Source organism: Panthera onca, chromosome B4, assembly GCF_046562875.1.
Source record: "Panthera onca isolate mPanOnc1 chromosome B4, mPanOnc1 haplotype 2, whole genome shotgun sequence".
Taxonomy (NCBI): domain Eukaryota; kingdom Metazoa; phylum Chordata; class Mammalia; order Carnivora; family Felidae; genus Panthera; species Panthera onca.
Window position 1 is genome coordinate 50,661,902 of NC_138345.1, and position 21,028 is coordinate 50,682,929.

Sequence of the window (21,028 nt, forward strand, 5' to 3'; positions counted from 1 at the left end):
TGAGTCCCTAAGGCCTTTTAGCCACTGTCCTGGAAGGCCCACTAAGATTTGAATTTACTGAAAACCTATGGAGATTTACTAAGACAATCTCAGAGTCTGTACTATATGATGTACAGTTTATTGTTTCAGTTTCCTAAAATAATGGGTTGAGATGAACTGAAAATATCATGTTTGCTTTAAGGCAATTGTCCTATCATAAAATCATAATGGTACATCTTGAGAAAAGGTGATATTGATATTTTTTGTATTGCTAAACTAATTTAGCAGCAGATACTTTCTCAAATGATAAATTGCTTTAAAAACAGACATTTCCAGTAGGCATAGAACTTTTAACACCTTAAATATATTTATAAGTTATATTAAAAATAGTTATTGAATGACACTAAAATTTAAGATAGATCAATCATAGATCTTTATCTTTTTAAGTACATATGTGCATCTCTTTGTAAAATACATTTATTTTATTTGATTTTTTTCCATACCCTATAGCTTTTGTGTTCAAGAATTTTCAACAATTTCTAAATTGTACTTTTGAACAAATGATAATAGTCATTCTAATTGGAGAAAACACTTTTTTTTTTCCTTTGGATACCTACAGAGTTTGAAAATTTTTCTATTTGTTCAAGTTATAAAATCATTATGTTCTCTCTAGGTTAGAAGCAATGCACTACTATTTCTGTGGTAGGAACTATCTACATTATTTATACTCAAAATTAATTTAGTCAACCATTTATTGAAAAATATTTATTGAGTATTAATTATCTTCTGAGTGATTTCATAGGCACCAGTGGTGAAAAATACAAAACCCAAAGGGAGAGACAGATAAACAGCCAAATAACTAATTTAATTTCAGGCGCTGTGATTTTAAAACATAACAATAGATAATAAGAACATATGGTGTTGTGAAGAAAGTGAAACAGTGATGAGTTCCTAGAGTTAACAAAGTGTTAACAGGAAGATAAATACTTAATATCTAAATATGATTCTATAAATGTATATGTGTATATATATATATATATATATATATGTGTGTGTGTGTGTGTGTGTATATGAGAGAGAGAGAGAGAGAGAGAGAGAGAGACAAAGACAGAGAAACAGAGAAAGAACAAGATGTTACAGAAAAATGATCAGCAAGAGTTCTCCTTATATGTGATATTGCCACAGGTCCGTGGGAGAAACAGGAGTGAATCACATGAAAGAATGAGACATGACAAGATTTCCCTTGGAGAAAAGTATTCCATATAGGAATAAAATTAAAAAAAAAAGAAAAGGAAAAGAAAAAAAGGAAGAAAATGTGAAGCCCAAGGTGGAGAGGGAAGAACATAATATATTTAGAAAAATTAAAATTCACCATGACTGATGATTGGTGAACAACAAAAGGAATAGTAGGAGTTGAAGGATGTCTTATCTGGGCAGAGATCAAGTAGAAAAAAAGGTTAAAGAGACAGCCAGGACAAATCATATAGAAGCTCATAATTTGGGGGAAAAACTTGAAATTGATTCATTCATTCATTTACCTATCTATCCATTCATTTATTCTAAATGTAATAGGAAACCATTGAAAAATGTTAAGGAAGAGAGTAATGCAATTTTATTTATTCTGATTGGTATATGGAGATATAATTTAGCAGGATGAAAATGGAAGAAGGAAGACCAGTTAATATTTCTATATTCTAGAAAAGAAATGATGGCACTTGACAAAGGGTACACGTATAGATCATCAGAAATGCTTAGAGTCAGAATATATAATACAGCTACAGTTAATAGGAATTATTGAGACATTTTTGGTGAGGTCTAAGGATAAAAAAGGAAAATAGAATGACTTCTAAGTTTTTGCTCTATAGGAGATCTGTAAGTTCTGCTTTAGTCCTGTTAAGCTTGAGATGGATATCACACACCTATCTCCTGGTGAAGGAGAGTAAGGGGCTGAATATGCAAATGTGGATCTCAGGGAAGGAATTGGAATTGGATAAAATTATGAGTTATCATTCTTTCATGTGACATTTAGGAGGTTATAACTGGGTGAAATCACTGGGCAGAGACTATGGAATGAATTCCAGCCCTAACCCCTGGGGTCACTCAGATAGAGGGAGGGAAAGAGGAAAATCCAGTGAAGGAGGCTAAAAGAAGAACACAACATAAAAAGACATCTAGAAGTGTGCTATCCTCAGGGCCATGTGAAGACAGTACTCTGAGGAAGGAATAGTCCTGTGTACCAAATGTAATTGAGAAATAGGATTAGGCAGAATTGAATGTATGTTTTAAAACTAGCATGTAGGGGCAGCTGGGTGGCTCAGTTGGTTAACCAGCCTACTTCGGCTCAGGTCATGATCTCGTGGTCTGTGAGTTCGAGCCCCGCGTCGGGCTCTGTGCTGACAGCTCAGAGCCTGGAGCCTGTTGCAGATTCTGTGTCTCCCTCTCTCTGACCCTCCCCTGTTCATGCTCTGTCTCTCTCTGTCTCAAAAATAAATAAAATGTTAAAAAAAAAGTTAAAAAAAAATTTAAAACTAGCATGCAGTGATTTAATCAGCCTGGGAAGGAAGCTACCTATATTTCATTTCTGTATGTATCATTTGGTAGTGATTTAGAATAAAAATCTATTATGTTGTCTGGCAACATAAAACCAGTTGTTGCCATACTGTGTACTGATTTCCATCAGTCATTATCTGTCTTAGATCCATATTCTGAAGGAAATTGGGATTTTCATGTATAAGGTAAATAATAAGAAAATACCCCCAAAGAAAATCATCCATTCTGTCATCTGTTTCTCAAATGTTTTAGAAACCCAGGGCTTCCCAAATCTAGAGAAGCTTGACTATTTAGATAAACAAAGAACCACCATAAGACAATTACACAAAAGACTGTCATCTCTGTAAAGAAATATGGAGAAGAAAGCAATGCAGACAAACTAGTAAATTAGTTTTGCATACAAAGGAAATTTTTGTATCTACAGGGCTTATTGTTTCACAACAAGGTGAAGCTCAGGCCACCGTTTAGCATGAGATTCAGTTGCTATTATGTTGAAAGTGGTGATGTATGGTGCCAGTCTTGAAATGGTAATGTTAAAATACATAGCATGAGCAAATGAATGTCACTAAGTAACAACAGGAAAATAATTGGACATTTTAGAGTTATGACCCTTTGGGTTTTTTCAATGCACTGTAATGAGGTAACCAGCTAAATTTTTGGTCTGGTTCTAAATAAGCCCTCCGGATATTTTAACATTGCTTACACTTATAGCAGACACTTACCTCTCAACATAATGCTCCTCCCACTTTCAGTAGACTGCAGTATGAAAGTATTCAGCTTTGTACCACTGCTTTCTGCACTTAACAAGTTCTGGCAGAATGAGTCTAGAAAATGTCAGACTACATATTCTGCTCTGGGCTCACTCTCTGTACTCTTTTAGAGTGTGTACCATCAACTCTCAGAAGTACTTACTCTGTCATGCTAAGAATTTCCTAATGTTGAAATTTACAGATAACCACATTTGGGTCCCCTTGCCATTCAGTTGTGTATTAGAAAGGACTAAGGAATATCTCAGAATTTGCGTTTGTGTTGTCATTTGCTCTTTGCATTTGACCTTTACATTATGTGAATACATTGTTTATGCATTTCATTTTCCATTTTCAAAGAATCTTCCTGTGAAATAATCAATTCAATAATTATTTTCTTATGGCAATAAAACTGAATAAACATGCAGTATATTTGCTAACTGTAAGCATGGTTTTCTTTTCTTTTTTTTTTTTCTTTTAGTCCGATATCTATGTTTGGGAAGAAATATTTGCAGTTTAGGGTAGGGGAGTGGCTTAGGTTAATTTCATGCAGACCATTTTCTTCTCTTTTACCCATATATCAATCCTAAATTAATACACTAGGTGCTCTGCAGCCAGCATGGTTGCACATTGATCTTGGCCAGCTTGTTTACAGTGTTTTGGCAAGTTGCTGATGTACTTCTCCCTGGGGATAGAGCAGGGGTTAATTGCTGTTAAACTCTCAGTGCCAAGTAATGGTTCAGCCTCTCTGCTACATTAAAGATGACACTAATAAGGAAAGAGTGCAGTGGATTGCTCTATGTTGAAAATTGGACTTGTGGTGACAGAAACTTGGAGCAGAGCTGATGTAATAGGAAGACCATAATGTAATTATAACTGCTGAACATGTGTCATACCAAGTTAAATGATACATTAATGAATCAAAACAGGTGATGAAGTGTTGCTCTTTCAGCGGATAGAGGTGCTTTCAAGGTTAGATTGCCATTAATTTAATAATCTCTAATATGGATATTCTTCAAATCACAAATGAAATCAACCTTAATGCTTTCATACAGCATTGCTTCTGGAGTTTCAAATAGCTAAGATAAAAGAAACAAGGCAAAAGTGAGCAGAGTTCAATGCAACTCATTCTGTTTAATTTTATAAGAAAGGGTTTTATGGTGTAAGGTGAGTGGTTGCCCAAGGCCTTCTTCTTGTCCCCGTAGACCACTTGATCAATTCTAATCCACAGCTAGCAAGCCAGTAACTCATAAGGGAGTGTAGACCTTTAGAAGCCAACAACTACTTTTCAAACAGGCCATTATGTGTTATCTGTGCAAATCATTTTAAAGTGGCTTATCTTAAATTCACAATAGGTGGGGTAGAATAATGTCCCTTAAATCTTCCAATCTATTTTGGTAAATTTATTTCTTTATTTTTCTATGTAAAAGTTGTAAAGCATTCAAATGCATTTTCCTTATGTTTTTTAAAAATTAATTTAAAATTTTATAAGCACTGGTGGCTCACTCAGTTCAGCATGGGACTCTTGATTTCACTTCAGGTCTGATCTCACAGTTCATGAATTCCAGCCTCGTGTCAGCACAGAGCCTGCTTGGGATTCTCTCTCCCTCTCTCTCTGCCCTCCCTCTCTTTATCTCTCCCTCTCAAAAATAAATAAACTTAAAAAAAATCTTTAAAATTATATAAGCACTAATAGATTACTTATTGTCAATGATTTTAAAATTTGCTATCTTAATTCTTTTTTCAGTAATACCACTGTCATTATTCCTAATTTGTTTAGAGCTTGTAAGAGTCTAATACCACAAAATTTTTATTTGCACATGACATTTCAGGGTCTCAAATATGGTTACATTTTGAAAAAAATAAATAATTTCATCTTTCTTTTTAAAGATCCTGGAAATACAGTATATTATTCTTTTGGCCCCTATGTTATATATGAAGAAATTTATCAACAGGATACTTTTAGTATCCTACAGGTTAAATCTACCTTATGTTGATTTCCATTTGAATGCACAATTTAATTTTAATTTTACCATATATTATATTCTTTAAGTGACAGCATTGTTTGATGGCATTTTACTAATGATTGAAATCAATTACAGAAACATGTGGTTGATTCTTTCCCACAAAGCACTACTGTAGTAAGCAGCTAGAAAATAAATGGATGAATTTAAAAATAATCATGTCATATCTGTCTTTTAAAAGATATTAACCATAAAATTTGTTCTTACACTAGAGTGCCACTGTTAATTTAATATTTTTGTATATTCTCAAGAGAATTAAGCAAAGTTGGATATTGAAGAAGAGCAGAATATGCCAATCCCAAATATGCCACTTTATCATATTGGTTATTTTGAGCTGTAGGCAGTTGAAAAACAATAGATGAAAGGAGAAGCTGTGAACTCCCCTCATCTGCCTATAAATAGATTCTCCAAAAGTAATTTGATTGTTATAAATCCGCCCCCCTCCACCCCGCCCCGAGTTATCCAGGAAAGACTGACTCTCATCACAGGAGCAGAGATGAGAGGTAGACACCACATCCAGACAAACTTTGTCATAAACTATCATACCTCCAATCTATTCTTCCTCGGGCCTATTCATCTTTCCTAAAAATTATTTACTCTCCCCCAAAAGGTCTTCCACCCCTTTTCCTATTAATACCTATAGTGGTATTTAAATCTGAATTTTAAGCTACCTCAGAGAGTTACTCATTTTTTCCCTGAGTATCTGTCATGTATACATGAGGTATACATGTTAGTAGACTTCCCTTTATTTTTCTCTTGTTAATCTGTCTTTTATTATAGGAGTCTCAGCTAAGAATTCAGAAGGGTAGAGGAAAAATTTTTCTTCCCCTACAATATCATCAGTTTTATTACATTTGTTGATATTAACAAAAACATAAATAAATTTGTAACAAAGCCCAGTACTAAAACAAGTGTGGTTTTTATTTTTGTTTGCTTTTTTTGATCATTTTAATCACTTAGGTACAAAACTAGATAGACTTTAACTGTCATGGGAAAATAGAATTTAAAAAGCAAAGAAAAACAAAAAACTACTTTCTTTCATGTAGGCGTTGCATATTATCTGCTCAACCTCTCCTACTCAGGGCAGAGAGGACCTTTCTCTAAGATCGGGAAATATAAGAATAGGAAGGGATCAGTTGGGAAGAGAGAGTAGAGATGACATTAGACATCCAAAATGAACTTTTTATATATCTAGAACTCAGAAGTATAGTTTGTCTAGTGTCATCAAATAGAGTTTGAGTGATCCAGTTACCCATGAGTATGAGAGAATAAGACCAAAGCCTGGGGGCACCATGTTCAACAGATAGGTACCTGTAAAAGTCTCAGTACAGGGGGAGAGAGTTACTTTCTAGGAATCAGAACAAGGTCAATGATCTCCAATGCTAAAGAGACAAAGTAATATATTTGCTACAAATTACCACTGATTTTAACCACGACAAGTTTATTAGTGGCTGGCAAGAAAGAGATAGTGGCAAAAGCTACTTTACAGTAAATAGAGAAAAGAAAGAGAGTTAAAAAAAAGTATGTAGAACATGAGTACATCACTAGGAACTATATTTTATCCATGAGGAAGAAAGGAAGAATTTCACTAGTTAGAAAAACAGAGTTGAGAGGACATTATAACGTTAAATGGAAGAAACACTAAATAGAAGAAATGTCAAGAAGAAATTTGACATTGTTAATATATGGATGGGAAAGAACCTTAACAGTTAAAGAGTAATGGATGGAAATATGGGACAGGAGTAAGATAATGGAGCCACGTAATGGTGAATAAGATGATAATCCCAAGAAAATGGCACAAGTGTTATCTTTTATAACTATGAAAGCTAATCTGTCTGTGAAAATTCAAAAGAATGGTGGATGTTGATGGTTTGCAGTGAGATGTTCTATCTGCTGATCTTTATTATTTTCTTATTTTTTGTTTTTCTTTGAAGTAGGAGATGCACACTGCTGTGAGATGTTGAAAAATATGGAACAGGGGACTGAGGAAACTAGTAAAATAATTGAAATAGCTGCTGGGGTTATGTGAGAAGTGCTGAACTGGGGACTTGAGAGAGTTTTCCACAGCATCCAGGGAGTGACTGGATTTTAGTTTCAGAGGAGAGGTAAAAGCTCTTTCTCAGAACAGGCATGCCACATATCTCCAAGAAAATCGATGCAAATTTGATTGGTTTCACCTTTTTCATTTTTTGAAACTCAATTTCACATTTTTCCCCTATTTATTTAGTATTTGGTCTGGGAAAAAAATGATTCCTTGCTACTCATGCATTTCAAGAACAACGGATGAAGCTACACATGAAGATAGCAGGAACTAAAACAAATCAAAGGAGAGTATTCTTAGGCTGTTTAAGGTCTAGCTGAAGCCAACATGGAGGTTTATACAAGTGGGGCCTTAACTTATAAAGATCACTCCAAAATAAATTGAGTAGGTACAATAATTCACTGAAAATTGTTCCTGAGTTATTGCATGCTCCTGCTGACCACAAAGAAAAACAAAAAACCCCAAAACCTCAAGTCAGCAACTCGTGGTTAACGTCCCCTTGCTTTATGTTCCTCTAACTTTTTTTTTTTCTGGATGGCACTCAGAGTGACATTAAGCTTTTGTGATTTTTTCCAGATGATTCATGTCTTCTGTTTATTAAACAATTTGTTGTTTTTTGATATTATTGTTGAAGTAGGAATAATTTAGAAGATGCTTGAGAAAGGGCATGTGTGTATTATTGATGAGGACAACAACACAATCTAACTGAACAGTTACTATAATTTTTATTTATGTAACACCTTTCCTCAAGTGTTTTGATTATCACCTCTCTTAAGGTCCTCGCTGTTACTGTCTGTTTTTACTTCACATTGCATAATCGGGCTTTGTTTTTTGATGATACTTTTGAGGAGAAACATTATATGAAATCTATTAGCCAAGAGAATGCTTTAAAATGGTTGGAACTATATACTAAAAATTCACAATGACTGTCTTTGATGAGCGCCGACATAATGATAGAGATTCTACTAATAAAGTATTTCATAATTAAGGAAGTTATAATTTGCTAACAGGGCTCACAACAGCTGCCTGTGGAATAAGACAATATGCTTTTCCTCTCCCTACTGGGCCTAATTCCCCAGTAACCTTATTGAAAATGTGCATGGGCTACAAAACTAAAGATTAACTGTCCAGGGACCTGCTTCCTGGAGCTTATTTGAAGATTAAATCAAATGGCAGGCAATATATATTTGGTAATACGGCTTTGTTGCAGCCTTTTCCCATGTAGTGGTAAGTGTAATAGAAGGAGATGACACTTTATAGCTGTTTAAAAAAAAAAAAAAAACTAAAAGATTTTTCTAAATGTGAAATAGTTTTGTTCTCGTGCTGACATTGAAATGAATAATTTATTTCTTCATAACCAAAAGCATCTTCTGCTTTTTGAGCACATAATAAAGACTCTCTAATTACAAATCATACATAATTACAATTGTTCAGCCTTTTAAAAGGTGATTATTATCCATTATCTATTTATTTCGTAACAAATGCTACTAAAGGTGTGAAAGATGAGTTTAAAATGCCAACTGAGATATTGCAACATTTTAATTAATGGAAAGCAGTTCAAATATATATTTAAAAACATAGCTTTTAGACTACGCATTAGTAAATGGATTTCTACTTAACAAATCAGAGAAAGATGGATGAAGATGTTCTGCTTTTAAAAATACTATATTTAGCATGCCTGTGCAGAGACACTTGAAGTGTGATTTGTCCTCATAGCAGACATCTGAAGAACAAGTGACATTCTTACAAAAATCCATATTGGTGATGTATTTAATTACAGAGCTGATTGAAATTGACAGCTTTAGTGACCTGCGTTTGCACTTGTGGTGATTGATGTATGCTTCAACTCTGGTTACTTTTAAACCAATTCACATATTGCTCAATACTATAATATCATCCTGTCAAATTGCAAACTCCATTTTTACAAGTGTGGGGACTGAAGAAAGTGCATGTTTAATTAAAGTGAGATAGAGATGAATTGTTTAAAAACACCTATACAGCTGTTAAACTGAGACCGCTGTTATTTGAAAGCAGACTGAAAGAAAATTCAATATACTTACCCAGGCATTTATGTTCCTAGAGTCATCTTTACTCTTAGAAAATATATTCCTGGCTGCTATTGGTGATCGAGAAAGAGGTCTCACAAACTTAGGCTGCTATCTCAAAGGCTTTGCCTTCTTAAATATGATGTCAGCCTTTATAAATAATAAGTAAAATAGGAATGAATGAATGAATGAATGAATGAATGAGTCTTAGAGCAAGGAGGGACCTTAATGATCTTGTAATTCAAATGGTGTCTGTTTTTCCTGCTGCTGTTTCTTTGTAACTCAGGCTAGATAGCTGCTACCCAGGGAGGTGATTTGTTTGCAGAGGAGCACAATTTTCTTTCAGTGTGTAAAACTGAGAGTAGAATGCTCATCTTTTCATTCCTACTTCAGTGTGCTTTTATAATACACAGAATTCCCTCCTGCAGACATCTTTTACTGCTTGATCACTTTTTGGGTGCAAACAAATTAAGATTACAACATTTATCACCAAATGATCTACTTAGTTTGAGCACTTTCAACCACATCTTTAGTGATAACCAAAAACATTGATCAATTCTTGCTATATACCACACTCTGAACTATCTTTAACATAAATCATTTCTAACAACATATATGCAAGATATGTGATATTATTGCCAATTTATTCACCTGTAGTGAGACTGAGATGTAGCAAATTTTTCAGATGACCTTGGGCACTAAGTAGATGAAATTTAGAACCAGACATGTAGAGTTCAAAGCCCACAGTCTTTTCACTCTTTGCCAAACAGCACTGCTTTAAGATTTTATGTACACACACACACACACACACACACACACACACACAAAGTTTATATATTTAAAATAAACTTCTTGACTATCAGAGTAATAAGGAACTGATCTCTGAAGGGAGTTTGTTGTATGTCCACTTGTTAAGAATCGACATGTAGAAAATTTGGATTGTTTATACATATGTGTTCCTAAAAAAAAGCTGGGTAGAATGATCTTCCAGTCTGCTTCCCAGATATAGACATTTATGCCAGAATTAAATTTATCATTTCAGTGACAGTTTTTGACACTGTAATGTTCACTGGAAAATTTTAAAATATACTAATAAAATGGCTTAACTCATCAACTCAACTACCCAAGGAAATACAGTTCCATCCCTAATATTTGTCAGATTCCTTAAGATACGATGAATTAGAGAGGGGCAAGTATAAAAACCTCTCTTGTTCCTACCACCTCAGAATTTCTGTTCCCTATTTAATTCTTCATGTAGCAACTCATTTTCTTTTTTTTATATGAGATTTATTGTCAAATTGGTTTCAATACAACACCCAGTGCTCATCCCAACAGGTGCCCTCCTCAATACCCATCATCCACCCTCCCCTTCCACCCCCCATCAACCCTCAGTTTGTTCTCAGTTTTTAAGAGTCTCTTATGTTTTGGCTCTCTCTCTCTCTAAATTTTTTTTTCCTTCCCCTCCCCCATGGTCTTCTGTTAAGTTTCTCAGGATCCACATAAGAGTGAAAACATATGGTATCTGTCTTTCTCTGTATGATTTGTTTCACTTAGCATCACACTCTCCAGTTCTATCCACATTGCTACCAAAGGCCATATTTCATTCTTTCTCATTGCCAAATAGTATTCCATTGTGTATATAAACCACAATTTCTTTATCCATTCATCAGTTGATGGACATTTAGGCTCTTTCCATAGTTTGGCTATTGTTGAAAGTGCTGCTATAAACATTGGGGTAAAAGCGCCCCCCTATGCATTAGCACTCCTGTATCCCTTGGGTAAATTCCTAACAGTGCTATTCCTGGGTCATAGGGTAGATCTATTTTTAATTTTTTGAGGAACCTCCACACTGTTTTCCAGAGTGGCTGAACCAGTTTGCATTCCCACCAACAGTGCAAGAGGGTTCCCATTTCTTCACATCCTCTCCAGCATCTATAATCTCCTGATTTGTTCATTTTAGCCACTCTGACTGGGGTGATATCTCAGTGTGGTTTTTATTTGTATTTCCCAGATGAGGAGTGACATTGAGCATCTTTTCATGTGCCTTTGGCCATCTGGATGTCTTCTTTGCAGAAGTGTCTATTCATGTTTTCTGCCCATTTCTTCACTGGATTATTTGTTTTTCGGGTGTGGAGTTTGGTGAGTTCTTTATAGATTTTGGATACTAGCCCTTTGTCTGATATGTCATTCGCAGATATCTTTTCCCATTCCATCAGTTGCCTTTTAGTTTTGTTGTTTGTTTCCTTTGCAGTGCAGAAGGTTTTTATCTTCATGAGGTCCCAATAGTTCATTTTTGCTTTTTTAAAAATTTTTATTAATTTTTTTTACATTTATTTATTTTTGAGAGACAGAGTGAGACAAAGTGAGAGTGGGGGAGGGGCAGAGAGAGAGGGAGACACAGGATCAGAAGCAGGCTCCAGGCTCTGAGCTGTCAGCACAGAGCCCGACACAGTGCTCAAACCAACAGACCGTGAGATCATGACCTGAGCCGAAGTCGGACACTCAACCGACTGAGCCACCCAGGCGCCCCTCGTTTTTGCTTTTAATTCCCTTACCTTTGGAGATTTGTCAAGTAAGAAACTGCTGTGGCTGAGGTCAGAGAGGTTTTTTCCTGCTTTCTCCTCTAGGGTTTTGATGGTTTCCTGTCTCACATTCAGGTTCTTTAACCATTTTGAGTTGATTTTTGTGAATGGTGTAAGAAAGTGGTCTAGTTTCATTCTTCTGCATGTTGCTGTCCAGTTCTACCAGCACCATTTGTTAAAGAGACTTTTTCCTTTGGATGTTCTTTCCTGCTTTGCCAAAGATGAATTGGCCATATTTTGTGGGTCCAATTCTGGAGTCTCTATTCTATTGCATTGGTCTATGTGTCTGTTTTTGTGCCAACACCATGCTGTCTTGATGATTACAGCTTTGTAGTAGAGGCTAAAGTCTGGGATTGTGATGCCTCCCGCTTTGGTCTTCTTCTTCAATATTACTTTGGCTATTCAGGGTCTTTTGTGGTTCCATACAAAATTTAGGATTGCTTGTTCTAGCTTTGAGAAGAATGCTAGTGCAGTTTTGATTGGGATTGCATTGAATGTGTAGGTTGCTTTGGGTAGTATTGACATTTTAACAATATTTGTTCTTCCAACCCATGAGCATGGAATGTTTTTCCATTTCTTTGTATCTTCTTCAATTTTCTTCATAAGCTTTCTATAGTTTTCAGCATACAGATCTTCTACATCTTTGGTTAGGTTGATTCCTAGGTATTTTATGCTTCTTGGTGCAATTGTGAATGGGATCAGTTTCTTTATTTGTCTTTCTGTTGTTTCATTATTAGTGTATAAGAATGCAACTGATTTCTGTACATTAATTTTGTATCCTGAGACTTTGCTGAATTCATGTATCAGTTCTAGCAGACTTTTGGTGGAGTCTATCGGGTTTTCCATGTATAATATCATTTCATCTGCAAAAAGTAAAGAATGAATGGGTCAACCAGGTAATTAGAGAAGAAATTAAAAAATATATGGAAACAAATGAAAAAGAAAATACAACAATCCAAACACTATGGGATGCAGTGAAGGCAGTCCTGAGAGAAAAATACATTGCAATCCAGAAATGAGAAAAATCCCAAATACAAAATCTAACAACATACCTAAAGGAAATAAAAGCAGAACAGCAAAGACACCCCAAAGCCAGCAGAAGAAGCAAAGTAATAAAGATCAGAGCAGAAATAAACATTATAGAATCTAAAAAAAAACTGTAGAGAAGATCAATGAAACCAAGAGTTGGTTTTTTGAAAAAACAAAAAAAACTGATAAACCTCTAGCCAGACTTCTCCAAAAGAAAAGGGAGATGACTCAAATAGATAAAATCATGAATGAAAATGGAATTATTACAACCAATCCCTCAGAAATACAAGCAATTATCAGGGAATACTATGAAAAATTATATGCCAACAAACTGGACAACCTGGAAGAAATGGACAAATTCCTAAGCACCCACTCACTTCCAACACTCAAACAGGAGAAATAGAAAATTTGAACAGACCCATAACCAGCAAAGAAATTGAATCAGTTATCAAAAATCTCCCAACAAATAAGAGTCCAGGACCAGATGACTTCCCTGGGGAATTCTACCAGACATTTAAAGCAGAGATAATACCTATCCTTCTCAAGCTCTTCCAAAAAATAGAAAGGGAGGGAAAACTTCCAGACTCACTCTATGAAGCTAGCAACTCATTTTCAACAACAGTATTCCAGTTTATTCTACTTATAGACCTGTTTTCTTTTTCATTAGCTAACATATTATGGAATGATATCACTGCATGACATGGAAAATGGCAGAAAGAGATAACTAAAAATTAAATATTAGGTGTTGTGTATATCTTAACCATTTATACCAGATTTGACCATGTTTCTACTTTGACTCTATTTGTCAACTTATTTTGATGGTCTACTCCCTATTTCTGTTAAGAACTCTTTTTTTTTTTTTTTTAATTTTTTTTTCAACGTTTTTTATTTATTTTTGGGACAGAGAGAGACAGAGCATGAACGGGGGAGGGGCAGAGAGAGAGGGAGACACAGAATCGGAAACAGGCTCCAGGCTCCGAGCCATCAGCCCAGAGCCTGACACGGGGCTCGAACTCACAGACTGCGAGATCGTGACCTGGCTGAAGTCGGACGCTTAACCGACTGCGCCACCCAGGTGCCCCTAAGAACTCTTTTTATATTCCCCTCTTCTCTATTGACTCTCCTATTTTTTCTCTAAAATATAATGCCATAAAAATTAAGAATGGAGACAATTTATATAAGGCAAACATTCTTTTTTTCTTCCAGTTCTCTCCCATTAATTGAGTACATGTAATAAAGTAATTCAAAGATAAATCATATTTAAAATGATAAACTGGACAAAAATGTCCATTTCATATTTTTCCCTCAAATTTCCCCACTAGTCTCAGAAAATATTTAAGTGTTGTATATGTAAATCCAAAGGACAGAAAAAAAAAACTGGTAAAATGGTCAGAAGTTGACAGATACCAGCAAATTTTTAGAAGATTAAAAAAAAAAGTTGAAACAATCGAAACTAAAGAACATACAAGTGATAGACACCAACACGAGCCTTAAAGATTTAATTCATGGGTTTCTAAAGGAGTTTAAGAATTGAGGGCACCAGGTTCTGTGGAAATGGATAGATAGGTCAAGGAGGGTCTCATTTATAGAATAAAGCATTTTAAGCAGGAAAGGACTTAACTACAGTTTCTTACACAGTTATTGGAAGGACTAGTGAAACACATTCTAGACATGGTCCTCCAGGAAGATTGTCAGAGTAATAAAGGACATAAACTCCAAGGGCATTGTCTGAGAAGTGGCTGTGAAGTTATGAGTTCAAGAACATACCCATAATACTTATTTCAATCTTGCCACAACTATTCCTTTGCATCTAGCAAGCTGGAGAACAGGCAAATGGATGTGGCTGCACAGAATTCCCCTTTTCCATACATTTGCATATCAAAAGAAACTGCCTGAAGTATCAGAAGAATGGCCACTGCCTCACTTCTACCTTCCAAACCACACACCTTTGATTTGTGTATCTTGATTCATATAAAGAACCTAAAAGGAGGGTGTGATGAAATTAATAGTCAATCCACATTGTCTCCTTCAGTAGGGATGAGGCACAGAATGAAAGACAGATTGCAAAAATGGTAGATTTTTGAGGACCATTAAAATCATAAAATTGCCCTCCTCACTGTATGCACCCAGGTGATTACCCTTGTACACTCAAACAAGAGAAGTTACATTTGTTTTTCTGGAGTGATTGAAGGAGATTTGAGGTCAAAGGGCACCATGAATAGCAGCAGTCAGACCCTGTACTGAAAACAGAGGAATCCAGTATAATGAATGGTGAGACTCCCAATCTCCTCTTACCCAAAAAAATAAAGGAAAAATATAAGCCATGCATAAGATTAAAAAGGATAAGAATCTGGGTTGCATCAGATTTTTTAAATTAACTCTGCAGGATAGATGACAATGGTCCATTGACAGAAAAAATTTTTTTTTCAACATAAATTTCTATAAATGATCACCCATATGTGAGGTTGACATAAAGATATTTTCAGACATGATGAATTTTAAGAGTATACCTCTCAGAGCTTTTTTTCAGCAAACTACTGAAGAATAAGCTCCAACAAAATAAAGGCACAATCCAAGGAATAAGAAGTTATGGAATTCAGAAAAGAGGAGGGATATAAATAGAATGTTCAAAAAGTACCCTCAGAACTTTCCAAGAATTCTAGCTAGTCTGGAGAGCAATGAGATCAGATTAGAACAGAAGGATTGGACACCCCTGGTGTGAAAGAGAAAGAAAGAAGGAAAGAAAGAAAGAAAGAAAGAAAGAAAGAAAGAAAGAAAGAAGAAAGAGAAAGAAAGAAGAAAAGAAAGAAAGGGAAGGAAGGAAGATAGAAAGAAGAGAGAAGAAGGGAGGGAAGGAGAGAGAAGGGAAGGAAGGGAGGGGGAGGGAGGGGGAGGTGGGAGGGAGAAAGGAGGGAAGAAGGAAGAGAGGAAATAAAAGGAAAGTGATAAATTATCTGATGTGATGGAGAATATTAAGATTCATTCTGCTGTTCTATCACAATATTAGGATAAATTAGTCAGAGGTATATAGGAAATTCATGGAAAAATATGAATAGATTTTTAATTTCAGGGAAAATTAAATTAAATTTTAACTTCAGGGAAAAGTAAATGTGATATATATACATATTGTATTACATATACATATAATTATGGCTAATATATATATGTATGTATATTATGTATATATAGAATTATGGCTGACCAATATTAATTTTTTAATTGTATACAGTATAAATATTGATTGAACAAAAGTAGTGATTTTGTTTTAAATTGAGAAGATTTTGGGAAGAGAACTATGCACATACTCGCAGATATAAAATTGTTAATGTTAGTTTAAAATATTGGAAATTAAAATTTATAAGAAAAAGATTGCTGTGTTATTTAGATATATGAAACAATGCAAACAGTAAAGACTAAATTAAAAGGTATTACCTCCTGGGAGTAGGCTTTGGTAAGGAAATGTGGTGAAGGAAGTGGTGTTTTGTTACAACAGTAAAGACTAAATTAAAAGGTATTACCTCCTGGGAGTAGGCTTTGGTAAGGAAATGTGGTGAAGGAAGTGGTGTTTTGTTACAACTTTTTAAAGTAGTTGAATTTACAAAATAAAATAAAATAGGGGTGCCTGGATGGCTCAGTCGGTTAAGCTTCAACTCTTGATTTTGGCTCAGGTAATGATCTCATGGTTCATGAGTTTGAGCCCCTTGTCAGGCTCTGCACGGACAGCATAGAGTCTGCTTGGAATTTTCTCTCTCCCTTTCCCTTTGTCCCCGTCCCCCATCTCTCTCTCAAAATAAATAAGAAACTTTAAAAAATTGAATATTAAAATAAATAAATAAACCAAGAAAGAAAGGAAAGGAAGGAAGGAAGGAAGGAAGGAAGGAAGGAAAGAAGGAAGGAAGAAGTTGAATTTTAAAACATACAAGCATTACTTAGGTTACATTTTAATTATGTAATACAAATTCATGAAAGAACACCTGACCAATAAAGAAATGATTAAAGGAGGTAATGAAACATATATAAACACTCAGTGATAATCACTAAAAACAAGCTGGCAAATATTTTAAAACTGTTTGTATACAGATATATGACATCTACACATATATTTCTACATTTTGTTTATAAGATGTCCACTTATTTAAAAAATAAGTTTCAAAAATGTATTTTAGGTATTCCAAAGTATTATATGAAAATATTTCATAGACTTCCTTTGTATATTTAGGCTGTTTCCACTTTTAATCCTTATAAGGGAGAAATCATAATTTATTAAAATGATATTTTCAAAATAATATGTAATTAAATTTTCTTCATAACAGCTTTTTTTGAAAGAGAGACAGAGAGTGTGAGTGGGGGAGGGGCAGAGGAAGAGGGAGAGAGAGAGAATCTTAAGCAGGCTCCACACTCAGCCCAGCCCAGCACTCAGCAGGGCCGATCTCACCTTTGTGAAATCATGACCTGAGCTGAAATCAGGAGTCAGACACTTAACCAACTGAGCCACTCATGCTCCCCAGATAGCTGATTTCTTTTTTAGCACTAAATAATATTCCATTGTCTAGATTTACCACAGTTTATTTATCCCTTCATCCACTGTATGATGTCTTGGTTACTTCCAAGTTTTGACAATTATGAATAAAGCTACCATAAACAGCTTGTCTGTAGGTTTCTGTGCAGACAAAAGTTTTCAAATCTCTTGGGTATATAGCAAAGAGCCTGGTTGTTGAGGTATACACTGAATTAATGTTTAGTGTTATAAGAAACCATCAAACTGTCCTCCAAAGTGGCAGTGTCATTTTGCATTCCCATCAGGAATGAATGCAAGTTCCTGATGCTACACATGCTCATCGACATTTGGTGTTGTTAGTGTTCTGAATTTTAACCATTCAAATAATAATGATATCTAATTGTTTAAATTTGCTTTTCTCCTATGATATATGATGTGTAGCATCTTTTCATATGCTTATTTTCCCTCTCTATATCTTCTTTGGTGAGGTGTCTGTTAAATTCTTTGGTCCATTTTTTTTTCCATTGGGTTGTTTGTTTTCTTATTATTGAACTTCAAGAATTCTTTGTATATTTTGGATAACAGTCCTTTTCCGATGTATGTTTTGAAAATAGTTTCTCCTAGTCTGTGGCTCCTTTTCTCATTCTCTTGACACTGCTTTTTGTTAAACAGAAGTCTTTAATTTTCATGAAGTCCACCTTACTTATCATGTCTTTCATGGATCATGCCATTGTTGTTGTATCTAAAAAGTCATTGTGATACCAAGATTATTTAGGTTTTCTTGTCTGTCTTCTTGTAGGAATTTTGTACTTCTGTCCTTTAAATTTAAGTCTTGGTTGATTTTGAGTTAATTTCTATAAAAGATGAAAAGTGTGTGTCTAGATTAATTTTTTCACAAGTTGTTGCAGCACCATTGTTAAAATGTCCATTTTTGCTCCATTGTAGTACATTTGCTCTTTTGTAAAATACCAAGTGAATATGTTTATGTGGGTTTATTTCTCGATTTCATTTGCTCCATTGATCTATTTGTTCATTCTTTCACCAATACCACAGTATTGTTTACTTGTAGTTTTATAGTATTTCTTGAAGTAGGGTAGTGCCAGTCCCCCAACTTTGTCCTTTTTCTTAAATATTGTGTTAGTTATTCTGGGTATTTTGCCTCTCCCTGCAAACTTTATAACTAATTTTCCAATATCCGCAAAATAACTTGTTGATAGTTTAAATGGGATTGCATTAAATCTATAGACCAGTTTGGGAAGAATAGACATCCTGATAGTATTGAGTCTTCCTATTCACAGGGATGGAATGTCTCCATTTATTTAGTTTTTTTTTTTCACCAGAGTTTTGTAGTTTTACTCATATAGATATTATACATAATCTATTAGCTGTATAACTGAGTATTTCATTTTTGGGGCATGATAATATAAATGGTATTAGTTTAAATTTCAAATGACACTTGTTCACTATTGCTATATAAGAAAGCAGTTGGCTTTTGTATATTACCCTTGTATGGTGCAGCCTTGCTATAATTGCTTATTAGTTCCAGGATTTTCCTCTCACCTCCCAATTCTTTTGGATTTGCCAAATAGACCATCATGTCATTTGCAAACAAACTAAAGAAGGTTTTATTTCTTTCTTCCCAATTTGTGTACCTTTTATTTCCTGTTATTGTCTTATTACATATAACTAGAACTTCTTATATGATTTTGAAAATGAGTTGTAGAAGGGGACAACTTAGTCTTATACCTGATGTTAATAGGAAAGTTTTGAGTTCATCACCACTTTTTATATTATTGAGAAATTTTTACCATGAATGGATGTTGAATTTTATCAAATGATTTTTCTGTCTACATCTATACATATGATCATGTAATTTTTCTTTTTTGCTTTCTGATTTGATGGATTATATTAATTGAATTTCACATATTAACCTAGGCTTGTAAACCTAAGATAAATTCTTCTTTGCTGTGGCATACAATTCTTTTTGTATATTGATTTGCTACTATTTTGTTGAGGATTTTTATATTGATGTTCATGAGACATATTTCTCTGTAGTTTTCTCTATCTCTTATTTTTTTTTTAATACATCTGTGCCTGGTTTTAGTACTAGCATAATGCTGGCCTCATAGAATGAGTCAGGAAGTGTTCCCTCTACTTCTATTCTGTAAAAGAGATTATAGAACATTGTTGTGATTTCCTCCTTAAATACTTGGTAGAATTCACAAGTGGACCCAACTGGGCCTGATGCTTTTTTTTTTGGAAAGATTATTAATCACTGATATATCTACTAGGCCTATTAACACAGGCCTATTCAGATTGCCTATTTTTGTTTTATGAGTTTTATAAGGTTTAAAAATTCTCTATTATTTATTTTTTAATTTAATTTAATTTAATTTAATTTAATTTTTTAAAATTTACATCCAAATTAGTTAGCATACAGTGCAACAATGATTTCAGGAGTAGATTCTTTAGTGCCCCTTACCCATTTAGCCCATCCCCCCTCCCACAACCCCTCCAGTAACCCTCAGTTTGTTCTCCATACTTATGAGTCTCTTCTGTTTTGTCCCCCTCCTTGTTTTTATATTATTTTTGTTTCCCTTCCCTTATGTTCATCTGTTTTGTCTCTTAAAGTCCTCATATGAGTGAAGTCATATGATTTTTGTCTTTCTCTATTTTCACTTAGTATAATACCCTCCAGTTCCATCCACTTAGTTTCAAATGGCAAGATTACATTCTTTTTGATTGCTGAGTAATATCCCATTGTATATATATGCCACTTCTTCTTTATCCATTTCATCCATCGATGGACATTTGGGCTCTTTCCATACTTTGGCTGTGGTTGATAGTGCTGCTATAAACATGGGGGGTGCATGTGTCCCTTTGAAACAGCACCCTGTATCCCTTGGATAAATGCCTAGTAGTGCAATTGCTGGGTCGTAGGGTAGTTCTATTTTTAGTTTTTTGAGGAACCTCCATACTCTTTTCCAGAGTGCACCAGTTGCATTCCCACCAACAATGCAAAACAGATCCTCTTTCTCCACATCCTCATCAACATCTGTTGTTGCCTGAGTTGTTAATGTCAGCCATTCTGACAGGTGTAAGGTGGTATCTCATTGTGGTTTTGATTTGTATTTCCCTGATGATGAGTGATGAGCATTTTTTCATGTGTCAGTTGGCCATCTGGATGTCTTCTTTGGAGAAGTGTCTATTCATATCTTTTGCCCATTTCTTCACTGGATTATTTGTTTTTTGGGGTTTGAGTTTGAGAAGTTCTTGATAGATTTTGGATACTAACCCTTTATCTGATATGTGATTTGCAAATATCTTCTCCCATTCTGTTGGTGGCCTTTTAGTTTTGCCGATGGTTTCCTTCGCTGCACCAGAAGCTTTTTTATTTTGATGAGGTCCCAATAGTTCATTTTTGCTTTGGTTTCCCTTGCCTCCAGAGATGCGTTGAGTAAGAAGTTGCTGCAGCCGAGGTCAAAGAGGTTTTTGCCTGCTTTCTCCTCAAGGATTTTGATGGCTTCCTGTCTT